A 13883-nucleotide genomic window follows, 5' to 3' on the forward strand; every position below is an offset into this window, starting at 1 on the left:
TTCGTAAATTTGATTTCATTTTCAATTTGCATCATATGCACAACACAACATGCATGTCATCATGAATAATACCTAAAATATCAGTCGGAATAAATTCTTGGAAATATACAGACAATTTGGTTAAACCATTTCTCAAGTTCATGCAAAATCAGTGGGTAAAAACATTTCAAAATCAAACTTGCGGACGCCAGTATTATTAATCTACAATTCGCGTGGTTTAATCTGGTGTGCTCATTACATTTTTTGAATGACTTATACAGTTGCATTTTAATCCATCTGAGCCTTTTAACCGATGAAAATTTATTTCAAAATTAAAAGAAACGCTGTATTTTTTCAATAATTATATTTTGTGCTGATCATTTTAGTGCGTCTGATTTAATTTTTCGAGCAAATTTTCGTCTGACTTTTATTCAGTTTTGGTTGTTTTATTTTTATCCTTTTGTCGAAATATTCAGGAATATTAAATAGAATTTTTCATGTTCTTATTTTAATTTTATCATGATTATTTAGAAAGTTGAGAATTTTATTTAAATTAATTGATTTAACCCCATTTAATTCGATTAAATCATCTAGAAGGGGCAACTTTGTCATTTCAAATTAGTTATGCTTCTTTGAGTCAATCAGGATCGTCGGTTCAAATTTATCAATGATCCTCATTTGCAATCCATACCCATTTTCTATTATCCAATCATCAAATAGAAATAAATAGTAATATTAAATAAAATATAAAAAAATCTCCTTCTAGAATCCCTCTCTTTGGCAGGGCATCCAACGAAAAGAGAAGAAATAAAAAGGGAGGTGTGACAGTTGGCCACGTGAAGAGTTAAGGATGCAAAATCACTCAATAACGGCTCTCTCTCTCTCTCTCTTCTCACCCACTCACAGACCACTACCCAGTCATAAGTCTCTCTCGTTGGCAAAAAGAGAGAAACGAAGAAAAAAAGAGAATTGAAAAATACTCATAACAACCTACCACTACCCTCTCTCTCACGGCCACCTGTAAAACAAGAAATAAAAAAATAATAAAAGGGGAGATCCTCACACAGGTACTCCTCACGTCACTCTCACTCCACTCAAAAAAGTTCCACTCATTAATATTATTGCTTTTTCTCTCAGACTCTCTCTCTCTGGTGCTCTGAGGCAATAAAAAGAAAACGAAAAAAGAAAAAACCTTTTCCTTTTCTCCTTCACTACCTCATTCACCTCTCTCTGCTCTCTCACGAAAAAAGATCATTTCATCTTCCTCACCCTTCGTCTCCTCCACAACTATAAAACTCAACCTCACGCCAACAACCAAAAACAAACATCCTAACCGGCCACCACACATAACCACTGTTACCGCCGCGTCATCCACACCACGGTTCGCCCCCTGTTTTCCGCTCGACACCGTCTCGCCCGAAAACCCTGTCGACAACTCCACCGAATCCGCCATAAACTACCAAACTCCACCGTCCAAATCCGATATCTCCTTCGTCACACACCACCATCTTCGTCCACCAAACAACTCCGGTCGCTGATCTGTCATGCCTCCAGCTCCTCCTGCCGATCCGTCACACCACCACAGCTTCCGCCGTCGAGATTCACGGTTATCCCTTTTTCTTTTTCTTCCTTATTTCACTTTTTTTCTTATTTATCTTGTTTAAGGTTAAAGCTATATAATTTAAAAATATTGAAGTTAATCTGGTTTTGAACTGTTAAGTTATTATTAGGACATTGCTTCATATTAGATTTATTTTGATTTTCCTGGGTATGTTGTTAGAACATATGTGTATTTTGTTTCTACATAGATGTCAAGTGTACATCTTGGTAGATTAGAATATTGTTGGTCATTATAGCGTTAGAATATTGCTGGTGATTATAAATAAGTTTTGAAATGTAAATATAAATAAATTTTTGATATGTAAATATAAGTAACCTTTTATGTAAATATAAATAAGTTCTGATATGTAAATATAAATAAATTTTTGATATGTAAATAAATAAACTTCTGTAAACATGATTTTGAGTTTTATACTATTTTACCTCGTCACTGCAAATTGGATTCTTCACCCACGGATTTGGCCATTTTATGCCGATAGGCCGCCAAAATTACAATACATCAATGGAATATTTCACCGTGTTATGAGTTCGCGAATAATATTAATCATCGTTATCTCGCACAAACCGGTTTGAGCACACCGATTCGATTAAATAAGGCGATACTATCACTCAATTCTTTCTCGTTAATTATAATAAATCAATTGAATTCTCACGAATTAATTAATTGCTACTAATTAGTTTTAGTTAACTTAATTATTTGATTTAATTAAATAATTTTGATAATTAATCTTAATTAATTTAGTTAATCGAACTTTAATCAATTAATTTTGTTAATAAAAAATGGACCGACTTATCTCATCATCAATTCATAATCATTTCAAACAAATTCCATTTCATTCAATTTCTTCATCGATTCAAAAACATGGTTAAACCACTTTAGAAAAAATCACACAACTTTTGATTTCACATCAAGCCCTTTTTCCATATCTTTGTAAGTCGATTGCTTTTAGCATCGCCATCAACCTCACATGTAAATAATTTTACTAATATTCCGTACAAATTCAAACCATTTTCTAAACAATTTAATTTCTAAAGAATTTTCTCTTTTAAATGTAAACTTAGGATGAAAAGGATATAGGAAGCGTTTGCTTCACTATTTCTCAAGTATTCGAATGATTGGCGAACGCTATATTGCTCGAATTTTTGTCACCCGACTAAAGCTTCAACCGCAATATTCAAATCACTTCTCTCAAATTAATACAAATTCTAAACCCTTTTAATTCTAAACCTCGAATAATAAAAGGATGGGAGGCGTTCGCCTCACCATCTCTCGAATAATTGAATGATTGGCGCTCACCATATTGCTCAAATTATCGATTTCTGATTAAAGCCGCAATCTTACAAACTTAAATTATTTTTTCAAAACCAATTATAAATACCTAAAGAACATTTCTTTTATAAATTAAATATCGGATGATAAAAGATGGGAGGCGCCCGCCTCGCCATCTCTCGCATAATTGAATAATAGGCGCTCGCCATATTGCTCAAATTATCGACTTCCGATTAAAACATGCTAAATAAACTTGGATAAAGGAACGAGTGGCGCACCCCTTATTGTTCCTTGAGTAAGCAATTGGGAGGCGCACGTCTCACTACCGCGCATATTCAACTTCCCTAAACAAACTTTCAATATTAATTCAAACGAAAAAGGGAGTAGAAGGCGTTCGCCTTGTTATTTCTCGAAAGAATTGGACGATTAGTGTGCACCATATTGCTCAATCTTTCGTTGTTCTTCAAAATATCTTTAAAACGTTAAACCTAAATTCTCGCCCCGTGCAATCGAAACAAACCAAACAAAACATCAAACATATTAATTCAACTTGTCACACCCGCGTGACCAAAACTCTTTTAAAAAAGAACAATGTTTAATCCTTTCTAATGCACACAACAAACTAGTGATTAAACCTCCATCGAGAGTAGACAAGCCAACGTTTAGCCTTTAGAATGCGATCTAAATAGTCGTTCATAAAAAACACCAACCAATCGTAGTTCCCTGAACTACGAATGCTCTGATTTCCTTATTACACCTTAAGGAGACGTAGGTAGGAGATTGTTGTATCTTCGTGAGCACACTAATAAAAAACCTCCCTTTTCCCCCCTTTGAGGATACCATTCATCTTTATTATCGATATTTAATCACTCAAAGAAAGCGAATAACATTCAACTAACATTCAAATAGCAAATTAGACTAAAAGGTTCCCGTTGAGTACAACGGGCGTAAGGGGTGCTAATACCTTCCCCTTACGTAATCGACTCCCGAACCCAAATATGATTGTGACGACTATGATTCCATTTTTTAAAGGTTTTATCGATATTTTCCTATTCCTTCATTGGGATAAATAAAGTTTGGTGGCGACTCTCTTCGAATTAAATTTTTACGCGTCCATCGCGAGGGATCGCATTTTTCAAGTTGCGATAGATGGCGACTCTGCTGCGGACTATCTTTTCCGCGTCCATCGCGAGGGATCACATTTTCTTCAAGGTACGACAGATGGCGACTCTGTTGGGGACCCTGCTCCTAGCAAGAGAGAGTCAAACCTAACTTAGTCCAACTTGCTATGAATGTTAAAATAACTTTCCTTTCTTCCATGATTACTTCTCTGTATCCTATTACGTTGTTTCTTGTATGTAATTTTTTTTATGCTATGATATGGGGCTTGATGTATGCTGTGAGATAAGCTTCATACCTGAGCTTTGAGGAAAACTTAGAACCCGGAGTTGTGTAGTATTGAACCGAGGGGTATACACCTCATTGGGACAATACGAAAACTCCATCTAGAGTAGATCTGTTTGGGATCTCCGTCACAATATGGCTAGCCCATTATTATGGGGAAATTTTAAATATGATTCGTGACTCTAGGAACCTCACCTTAACCCAAGTTTTGTTTTCATGATTGGCGATTGTGTAGTATTGAATCGAAGGGTCTACACCCTGTTCGAACAATACGAGAATCCCACTTAGATTAGATCAGTGCAAAACTCCCATCACGATGTGGCCAACCCATTATTGCGAGGATATTTTGAGTATGATCCGTGAGTCTAAGTTCCTTCCTTGAAAACATTAATTTATAACCTACCTTTGGGGATTTCTAGTAATCAGAGAAACTCGGGCTTCTTCCTTTTATCCTGACGTACACGGTGTGTGAATGATCATGAGTATCTATATTCCTTGTGGAAAAACATGGCAAAATTTCATGCATTTGCATATCGTCAACATGCATTACATATCATTTTCCAGAAACAAAAAACTTACACCATATTCTACCCTTTGTCCAGTAACGCTGACTACTCGACACCGGTACGAGACACGCTGCAACTACAAGATGACGCTCGAATAGCTTGAGGCGAACCAAGTTTCAATAAGGATAGACATTGACTCTATGCAAGCAAAGATGGATCGTTTGCTTGAGACTATGTTGCTCTTAGCCCAGAAGGAAAAGGATGCTGAGACTAGCACCGAAGCCAGAAGAGTTGCTGCTCAATTTGGATCGCCATCGCTTAGCATCCCCGGAGTAACTAACCTTGATGGTAATCCTGCCCATCCTAGAGGAGGACCGATCCCTATTCCTATTCCAATGGACAATGTGAACCCACATGAACATTCTACTGCATCTGCTCGACATGGATCTATGATGAGTGATGAAGATCAGTATGATGCTTTCTTCATGCCATAACCCGTCAAACCTGTTGTTGGAGGTCTCCTAGACCCAGCTATTGAGAGGCTACATGCTTTGGAAGAAAAATTCAAGTCCTTGGAGGTTCACACTACTCCCGGTTTGGACACCGTCCATATGTTCTTGGTGTCAGGTTTGGTGATTTCGCAAAAATTCAAAGTCCCGGACTTTGACAAATACAAAGGGATCAGCTGCCCTAAGACTCACCTTAGAGCTTTTGTTACAAGATGTCTGCCCCCATCAATAATGATCAACTCTTAATTCATTACTTCCAAGATAGCCTCAGTGGGGCATCCTTGGAGTGGTATATGCAGTTAGAGAGAGGACAGGTCCAGTCATGGAGAGATCTCGCAGAAGCCTTCCTCAGGCATTATCAGTACAACACTGATCTAGCACTGTAAGACCCCAATTTTGACCCTAAGATCCCTCATGCACTTTCATCAATAGCATTAGCATTGAGATCATACCTTGGCATCCTCCTTACCCCTTTTCATTGGGTTTGTTTTGGGAGAGATCACCAAGCACTATATGATTGTATCATACTTATATTTTATCATTTACACTAACCAAAATACCAAAAATATGTCTTTGCATTTGCCTAACTCTTTTGTAGGTAGGGCATGATCTCCATTGATCTATCAAATTCATATCTAGGGTTTGAGACCCTCATGACAAAGAACACAACCATGGATTGATACAAGGATGGTCACAAGCATCATATATGAGTCCCAATGATCTCTACATGTTATATTGATCAAGTTTTCTTCAAGAGTTTGAGGGTGATTTTTCTTGGAAACTCTAGTTTGACTAGGTATCTTAAGTAACTTCTCCAACAAGCTATCTCACCAATTGATAAAATTTCTCAAGTTACACTTTAAAATTCATCATCTTATGCATATATTATCTACCATGAGCCTAGAAAGTCAAGAGAATTGAAGATTAGCAAGTTGGTTGACGGTGGTTGGTCAGATGAATTCATCTGATCAAAACTGGGTCTCCCTAGACCCCGTATCCTACAATTTTCACCATGTGAAAATTATTCTAATAACAAACTTACTCTAAATGACATTCCAAACAACTTTCATGTTGAGACCTAGATCTAGTTTTGCTTGGAAAATCATTTTCTATGTTGAAACATTATAGGTCATTTTGTCTAAACCCTAATTTGAATATCAACTTCCCAAGGCCATAACTTGATCAATTGTTATGAGATGAAAGATTTACAAGTTGCACAATAAAATTCAAGATGTCTACTTCATCTTTTATGTTTTGAGTGAGAGCTAATTCAACTTTTATGAGCATGTGATATGAGGCTACATTATAGGTCACTTTTGACCTATACCATTGAACATGTGATTTTTCCAAACTTCAAAAATGAATAACTCTATCATTTCAAATCCAAATGACATGAAATTGGTGACCATTTTTAAGGTATTTGAAAGAGCTACAATTTTGATGAAGACACTTTTCTCATTTGAAACTCACATAAAAAGTTAAGCAAGGTGGAATATTGAGATATATGGCTTGACACTTAGAAAAATTTTCAACATGTTGAAATTTCCAAGCTTCCCCTTCAAAATTCATCATGATAAAAGCTTCAAATGGAAAAGTGTTGAACATGAAAGTTGTTCCTCTTTATCTCACCTTTCCAAAAAGTCTAAGTTCATCCATTTTGGATAAGATTGAATAGGATGCGCATGGATTGAACATTGCATCATCATTTGGCAAAGATCAAACTTCAAGTTTCCATGTACACTTGCCTTACAATCCAAGTTGATTTCAGACTCTCTCACACTCAATTGTGGACCTAAATCAATGATCTCATGGGTATGTACACGCCCATGCACCCATGAATCATCCATTGCCAATTTTGGAAAGTCATTTGGAAGGTGCAAATATCACATGATCCAACTATAAATAGAGCTCCATATGCTCAGAATTCAAGACACATTGGCGCCAACTTTGATCCTAGACCCCTAACCCTTCCATTTGAGAGGATAATCCTGAGAATTTCATCTTGAAATTGAGTTTGAATACTGTTTTGAGATTCAAAACTCCAGGGATCCAAGACCTTTTGTGCATTTAATTCTACTTCTGCAAGCATTCTGAGTAGGATCAAGCACGAGCCAAGGCAAGAACAGTTGAATCTAGACCTGCATTGAAGGTATTTTCTAGAAAATTTCATCTCTTTGATTCTCTCTCAATCTTGCTCAATTCTCTTGATTCTTTGGTTGTCTGAAGTCCTACCAATATAGGCAAGAAGATTAAGTTGCTTAGAGGTCAAATCGAAGCAACTCAGTTGACACACCTCAAAATTCAACTCCTCATATCTTTCTATATGTGAGGAGTTAGTTAAAATTGAGGTCAGATTCGTGCTCTACGCTATTTTTTCTTTTAGATCACATCCACATTTTTCATTTTTTTGATGGTGATGAGTGAACCAGTCCGTCTAGGGTCACCGGAGAAGATGACCGGCCTTTGGACGCCGGTGATGTGTTGGCACCGCTCAGAGCCATTGATCCCTTTTAAATTTTTTTAATCTCGTGCGTTATTTTAAATTACCATGCTTGTATCGCGTTGACTCAAGTCTACCATGGAACGTGCGCTGGTGGCCACTTGATCTGCCACCTCAATTAATGAGGGAGATCAAGTGGTCCACGTTTTTTCTAATTATTTGAATTTCATTTTAATTGCTTTATTTTCATTAATTCATATTAATTTTAATATTGATCCAAAAAATATGAGAGTTTCACCAAAAAAATTCAAATAATTTCCTCTTTCATATTCTGAATTAAATTTTTTTTTTGGATCATTATTAATATTTTTCATGATTTAATTGATTTTGCATTTGTTTTTAATTGTTTAAAAATACTTCAAAGTCTTTAAAAATTCTGAAAATTTTTCTCCAAGGTCCTTTGACCTTGTTTGACCTATGACGAATCTCATGGCCATTTATTTGATGTTTTGATGAGGTTTTAGGAATTTGACAAACCATATTTAATTTAAATGTATTATTTTAGTATTTTTTTAACTTGAATAAATGCCAAATAATTTTGTTGACCAATTGTGATGACTTGTTTGTGTTTGACTCTTGTTTTGGGCCTTGGTCAAGGTTGATTTGACTTTATCAAGTTAATATCATTGGATTTAGGGGATTGATGGAATGTACATTCCATCTCCCAAAATGAATGGATGATATTAACTTGATAAAAGTCCTCCTTTGATCAATTTGAGTTTTGATCCATTCCCCTCCCTCTTCATCTCATTCCCCTTCTTTATGCATTCACCTCATTTGACCTATGATATCTCAAAGTCCTAAAGCTAGTTGATTGAAAAATTAACATGAGTATGGATGAGATTAGGCCACACCTTTTGCATATTCTTTTTGTGTGTGGTATGTTTCATGAGCATAGTCCATAATACTATGTCTCTAACATGCATTAACACCAAAATTCTATTGCCCGACCTCAAATAGTTGTGACTTCTACATAAGTCCAATTACGATTGCTTAACATAGCGCTAAATTTGTGACATAAAAGGCATAGCATTCTAGTTAGTGAGATTGTAAGTTTCCTATCTTTCATGGTATTGTGTGGAAACTTGGCCTTTTTTCATTCCTTTGGAAGATGTCTTGGTTCAAGGATCCATGCTTGTGATAAGTGGGTTGAGTGTTCTCCAAAGAATGTCTAAGAATGAAAAGCAAAACTAAAACAATACTAACTTCTAACCTATTAACAACTAACTTTTAATTTCAAGCCATTTACTTTAATGTCATTTAATTCTAGCTTTTATACATTTGCCATTGTTTATATCATTCTAATTGTTTATGTTAATGCAATTTTTACTTTGTCCACTTGGACCATATTGTGTGATATATTTTGTTTGTGTATACTTTGCTTGTTTGTGTGGTCTTTGACCATTAATGTACATAATAACAACAAAAACCCTAAAAAAAACTTTTGTGTGGACTGTTGGCTTGATCTTGAACAAATGGACTTAGAACTTAGGCAACATTCCTATGCTAAAGGACTTGGCCAATGCCAACTTATTGAGAAACCAAGTGTTTTCAATTTGAAACTTCATCTGATGCATCATTCAAGATCCCTCTGAGTTCACCTGCAACATGACCATTGTGAAGCTGTTATTTTGAACCTGTGACTTGTGAAATTCATCTGCTACATGGGTTAATCTTGAAGAAGATCATGGAATGGATAAGCTTGGATGTGGCTATCTTTATTTGATGTCTTTGCTCTTCAAGATTAAATAATTATTCATTTGTGTATTTCTTGATTCTAAAAAGTCCAAGGGAATTCTGGGTTTCTATTGACATTCTTGTCTATTGGATTGCTACCCATTTGGTAAGATCTTTTCAACTCTCAACTTTTAATGTTTTGCATAGGATTAGTCCCTTCATCTTCTCCCCATTTCTTTAATTTCAAAATCTCTCCCTCCTCTTTTCAAAATCTTCTTTGATTGAACTTATTTTGTTCTAAAACTTTGACCACTTTGCAAAAAGATAGAAACTTTGGCCTTATGTCATTGTATTTTCAAACTTCTTTTCTTAAATCAAACTTGTAAATAAACTTAACCATACTTGACTTAAAATTTCAAAAATCCAAAAAGAACTAACTCATTCAAACCATTTTTAGGCCTTTGTGCCTTTCAAACTTAATTTTTGTTAAAAGGAATGCATCCATTTTGAAATTTGTATCATGAACTATGAGGTTTTGATCCCTCATTTTTATGTTGGTACGTATGCACAAGACCGAAGGTCTTGCCAAACACAAAAATATAAATAATTGAATTATTTTCTCATCTCCCCATTCTATTTGCTTGTAAACATCATTTTTGTACCAAATACATATGCACACAAAAAGGGCTCCCTAAGAGTACCTAGGACACTTTGGGTGCTAACACATTCCCTCTATGTAACCAACCCCCTTACCTGTAATTTCTGATATTTTTATTAGTTTTGATTTGAAAACTTCTTACTTTTGGGTTTTGTTCATACTTTTTCCCTTTTCCCTTGGAAACAATAAAAGCGCGGTGGCGACTCTTGTTATTTGATCCCTTTCCATGCGTCACAAAATTAGTGCAGTTTTCCTCTTCGCCATCCTCTAACACAACAACTAAGTGTTGTTCATTGCCATGAATGAACCCTCCGCTACGGAAGCTAAGTTGCATATCTTCAGTCCTTGCAGTTGATGAACCTTTTTGGAACCCCAAACCGGTTCTGCCTTTGTTGTCGGAGACCTCTACCATGCGCCCCCATAGATCAACGTTGCCTTCTTCCACAATCTTATGTGCATCTTTCAATGAGGACATAGGTGCCCCAACCCTCTTTTCAGCAGCAATAGATAAGGCTTGGAATGGAGTTCCAACCTCATCCTCATCTTCAATGTAAGAGAAAGATGACAAGTGGATAACCAACAGCGCTTTCTCTCCACCAACAATCACTAGCTTGCCATTCTTCACAAATTTGAGCTTCTGGTGCAAAGTTGAAGTAACAGCTTCTGCCTCATGGATCCATGGCCTTCCCAACAAGCAACTGTAGGCCGGGTGGATATCTATTACTTGAAAAGTAATTTGAAAATCACTCAGACCTATCTTAACTGGAAGGTCCACTTCACCAATAACCGTTTTGCGCGAACCATCAAAAGCTTTGACGATTACACCGTTATACCTCATGGGCTCTCCTTGGTAAGATAGCTTTGACAAAGTTGACTAAGCACATTTAGTGACGAACAGGTGTCAACCAACACATTTGACAAAGCATCCTCTTTGCAATTCATAGAAATGTGCAAAGCCAAATTATGATTTCTGCCCTACTTAGGGAGCTCTTCATCACAGAAGCTAAGACTGTTGCAAGAAGTGATGTTAGCCACAATATGATCGAATTGATCCACTGTAACATCATGTTCTACAAACGCTTGCTCTAGAACTCCCTGCAGTGCTTCTCTGTGCGCTTCGGAATTCATGAGCAGAGACAACACTGAGATCTTCGAGGGGGTTTAGAGCAACTACTCCACCATATTAAACTCGCTTCTTTTGATTATCCGAAGTACCTCATCATCATCATCATTGGGTTTCAAATTGCTGGATTCACCAGACTTACCTTTTGAAAAGCCAAATGGGTCTTCAACAGGCACTTCCACCTTCTTACTCACAACTAATTCTTCTTTATCCTTTAGGAACACCGGCCCAAACACTCGACCACTGCGGGTCACCTTAGTAACATCAACAATGCTCACTACTGAACTAGTCATAGGTAACGGGACCTCTTGACCATCCTTCATCATTGTAGCATTATACTGATACGACACAACTTTATCAGATGAATATGGGACTGGGCCCGCTAACCGTATTACCAACGGCGATACTGATCTTTGACTGTGGCTGTTACTAGAGTCATACTGGATTACCAACTTCTTAGGTTGCTTGAAAACATGCACTATGATATTAACATCGTCATCTATATGACGGGATTGAACAATTTGAATCATGCCTTCATCCATCAGTCATTGGATGTCCCTTTTCACAACTTCTCAACCCCTCAGGTTAACACTACAAACAACACAACCATCATGGTTGTGCTCACATTCACTTACCAAACAAACATCCTTATGCATCTGCACCAAGGACCTTCGGATAAACCACACATAAAAAACTTTAAACTCGCCAGGATAACCATCCACCATATTCACAGAAGAGTTCCCATGAGCGGGCAACGGGTTCGCTTTCACATTTGGTGCTCGGTCCTCGAAGGACATCATACCATTCTTCATCAATTTTTGAACCTCATACTTGAGCGGATAAAAATTTCAATATCATGTTCGGGTGCTTCTTGATGAAAAGCACAACGGAGCTCAGGCTTATACCACCAAGGAAATGGTTCTAGAATCTGTGGCGGGTTTCTTGGTTGGATCAGGTTCTTGAGAACCAAGGATGGATAGAGTTCTGCTAAGACATAGAAATCAGGTTGAAAGAGACCTTCTTCCTCTCAAAGTTTTGTTGATGATGATTGTTGTTGGTATTGTTGTTGTTGTAGGTGTTCGTTCGTTGTTGCGGTTGTTGCTGTTGACGTTGTTGTTGTTGAACTGGTGTTGATTGTTGATTAGAAAATACCGGGATAACGGAAGATACTTGATGATGATGTTGACGGGATGGTGGATTTTTTCTGATCTGAGGCCTCCTCTGCCTCCCACTGCTTATTGCATTTGTCTCACATACTTTTTTCTTACCGAAATTGCTACCATATCTCTTGCTTGTTGATGCCTCATCTCTTGACAAACGTCCCTCTCGGACTCCTTCCTCAAGCCTCATCCCCATGTTTACCATTTTGGTAAAGTCACTAGGGGAACTAGCAATCATTCGTTCATAGTAAAATGAACTCAGAGTTTTCAAGAAGATCTTTGTCATCTCTTTTTCCTCCAAAGGAGGAGTGATCTGGGCAGCCGATTCCCTCCATCTTTGCGCGTACTCCTTAAATGTCTCCTTATCTTTCTGAGACATAGACCTTGGTTGGTCTCTATCAGGCGCCATGTCCATATTATACTTATACTGCTTGACAAAAGTCTCCCCCAAGTCATTGAAAGTGTGAATGTTGGCACTGTCCAATCCCATGTACCAACGGAGTGCAGTGCCGGTCAGACTATCTTGGAAGTAGTGAATAAGCAATTGATCATTGTCGGTCTGAGTAGACATCTCTGTTCTCTTGCTCTAGATGTTCCATGATTTTCAGATGATTGGCTCGGGTATTGTACCGGTGAGTCAGCTTGGCTGAAGTACAAAAGAAACACCAATAAGACATCTGGCGAAAACCTACTTATGCAAATGATGCATGAGATGCAATGCTTGATTGTTTATTTTCAAGGAACTTACTATATCATCTACAAATATATATATATATATATATATATATATATATATATATATATATATATATATATATATATATATATATATATATATATATATATATATATTAAAATAGCAATTGTAACAATTTGATATGACCGAAAATCTCTTTTTATTTATATAAATTGGAAGGATTACACTGAGTACAATTTCAGAAACCCAAATAAAAATACAAGATAAAAAGGAGACTACTCATCCTAAGGATCCCTAACAACAATGTCAGAAGATCTGGCTGTAGGCGCGTACTTCCTTCGAATACGACGGATCTCGGTCTCAAAAGAAGCCTTTATCTGAGTCTTCTTGAGGACAAGCTGATCAATAATCTTCTTCCAAGCAACGGAAGGCTGAGGCATGCTACTAAATGAAACCTCTGGCCCTCTCTGTCTCTTTGTCACTCGGTCTTCAAGTAGCTCAATAAGTGCATCTTTGTCCTTAGACTCCAACTGCAACTCTTCATGCTTCTTGCTCAAAGCACGGAAACACTCTTCCCACATGTCCTTCTCTTGCTTCATCTTGACGAACGCGTCTTCCAACTCCTCTACATCTTGGTTAGGGAGATTTAATGGCTCAACCACAACCATAAACATAGGTCTTTCACAAGGATAATGCATCTTCAACTCCAAAGCTCTCTTCCTCACCCAAAGAGTGTAAGCTTCCAAAGTTACACAATTGCACGGACCAAGCTCGGATCTT

The sequence above is a fragment of the Lathyrus oleraceus genome, chromosome 3 (genome assembly GCF_024323335.1).
Source record: "Lathyrus oleraceus cultivar Zhongwan6 chromosome 3, CAAS_Psat_ZW6_1.0, whole genome shotgun sequence".
Lineage (NCBI taxonomy): Eukaryota > Viridiplantae > Streptophyta > Magnoliopsida > Fabales > Fabaceae > Lathyrus > Lathyrus oleraceus.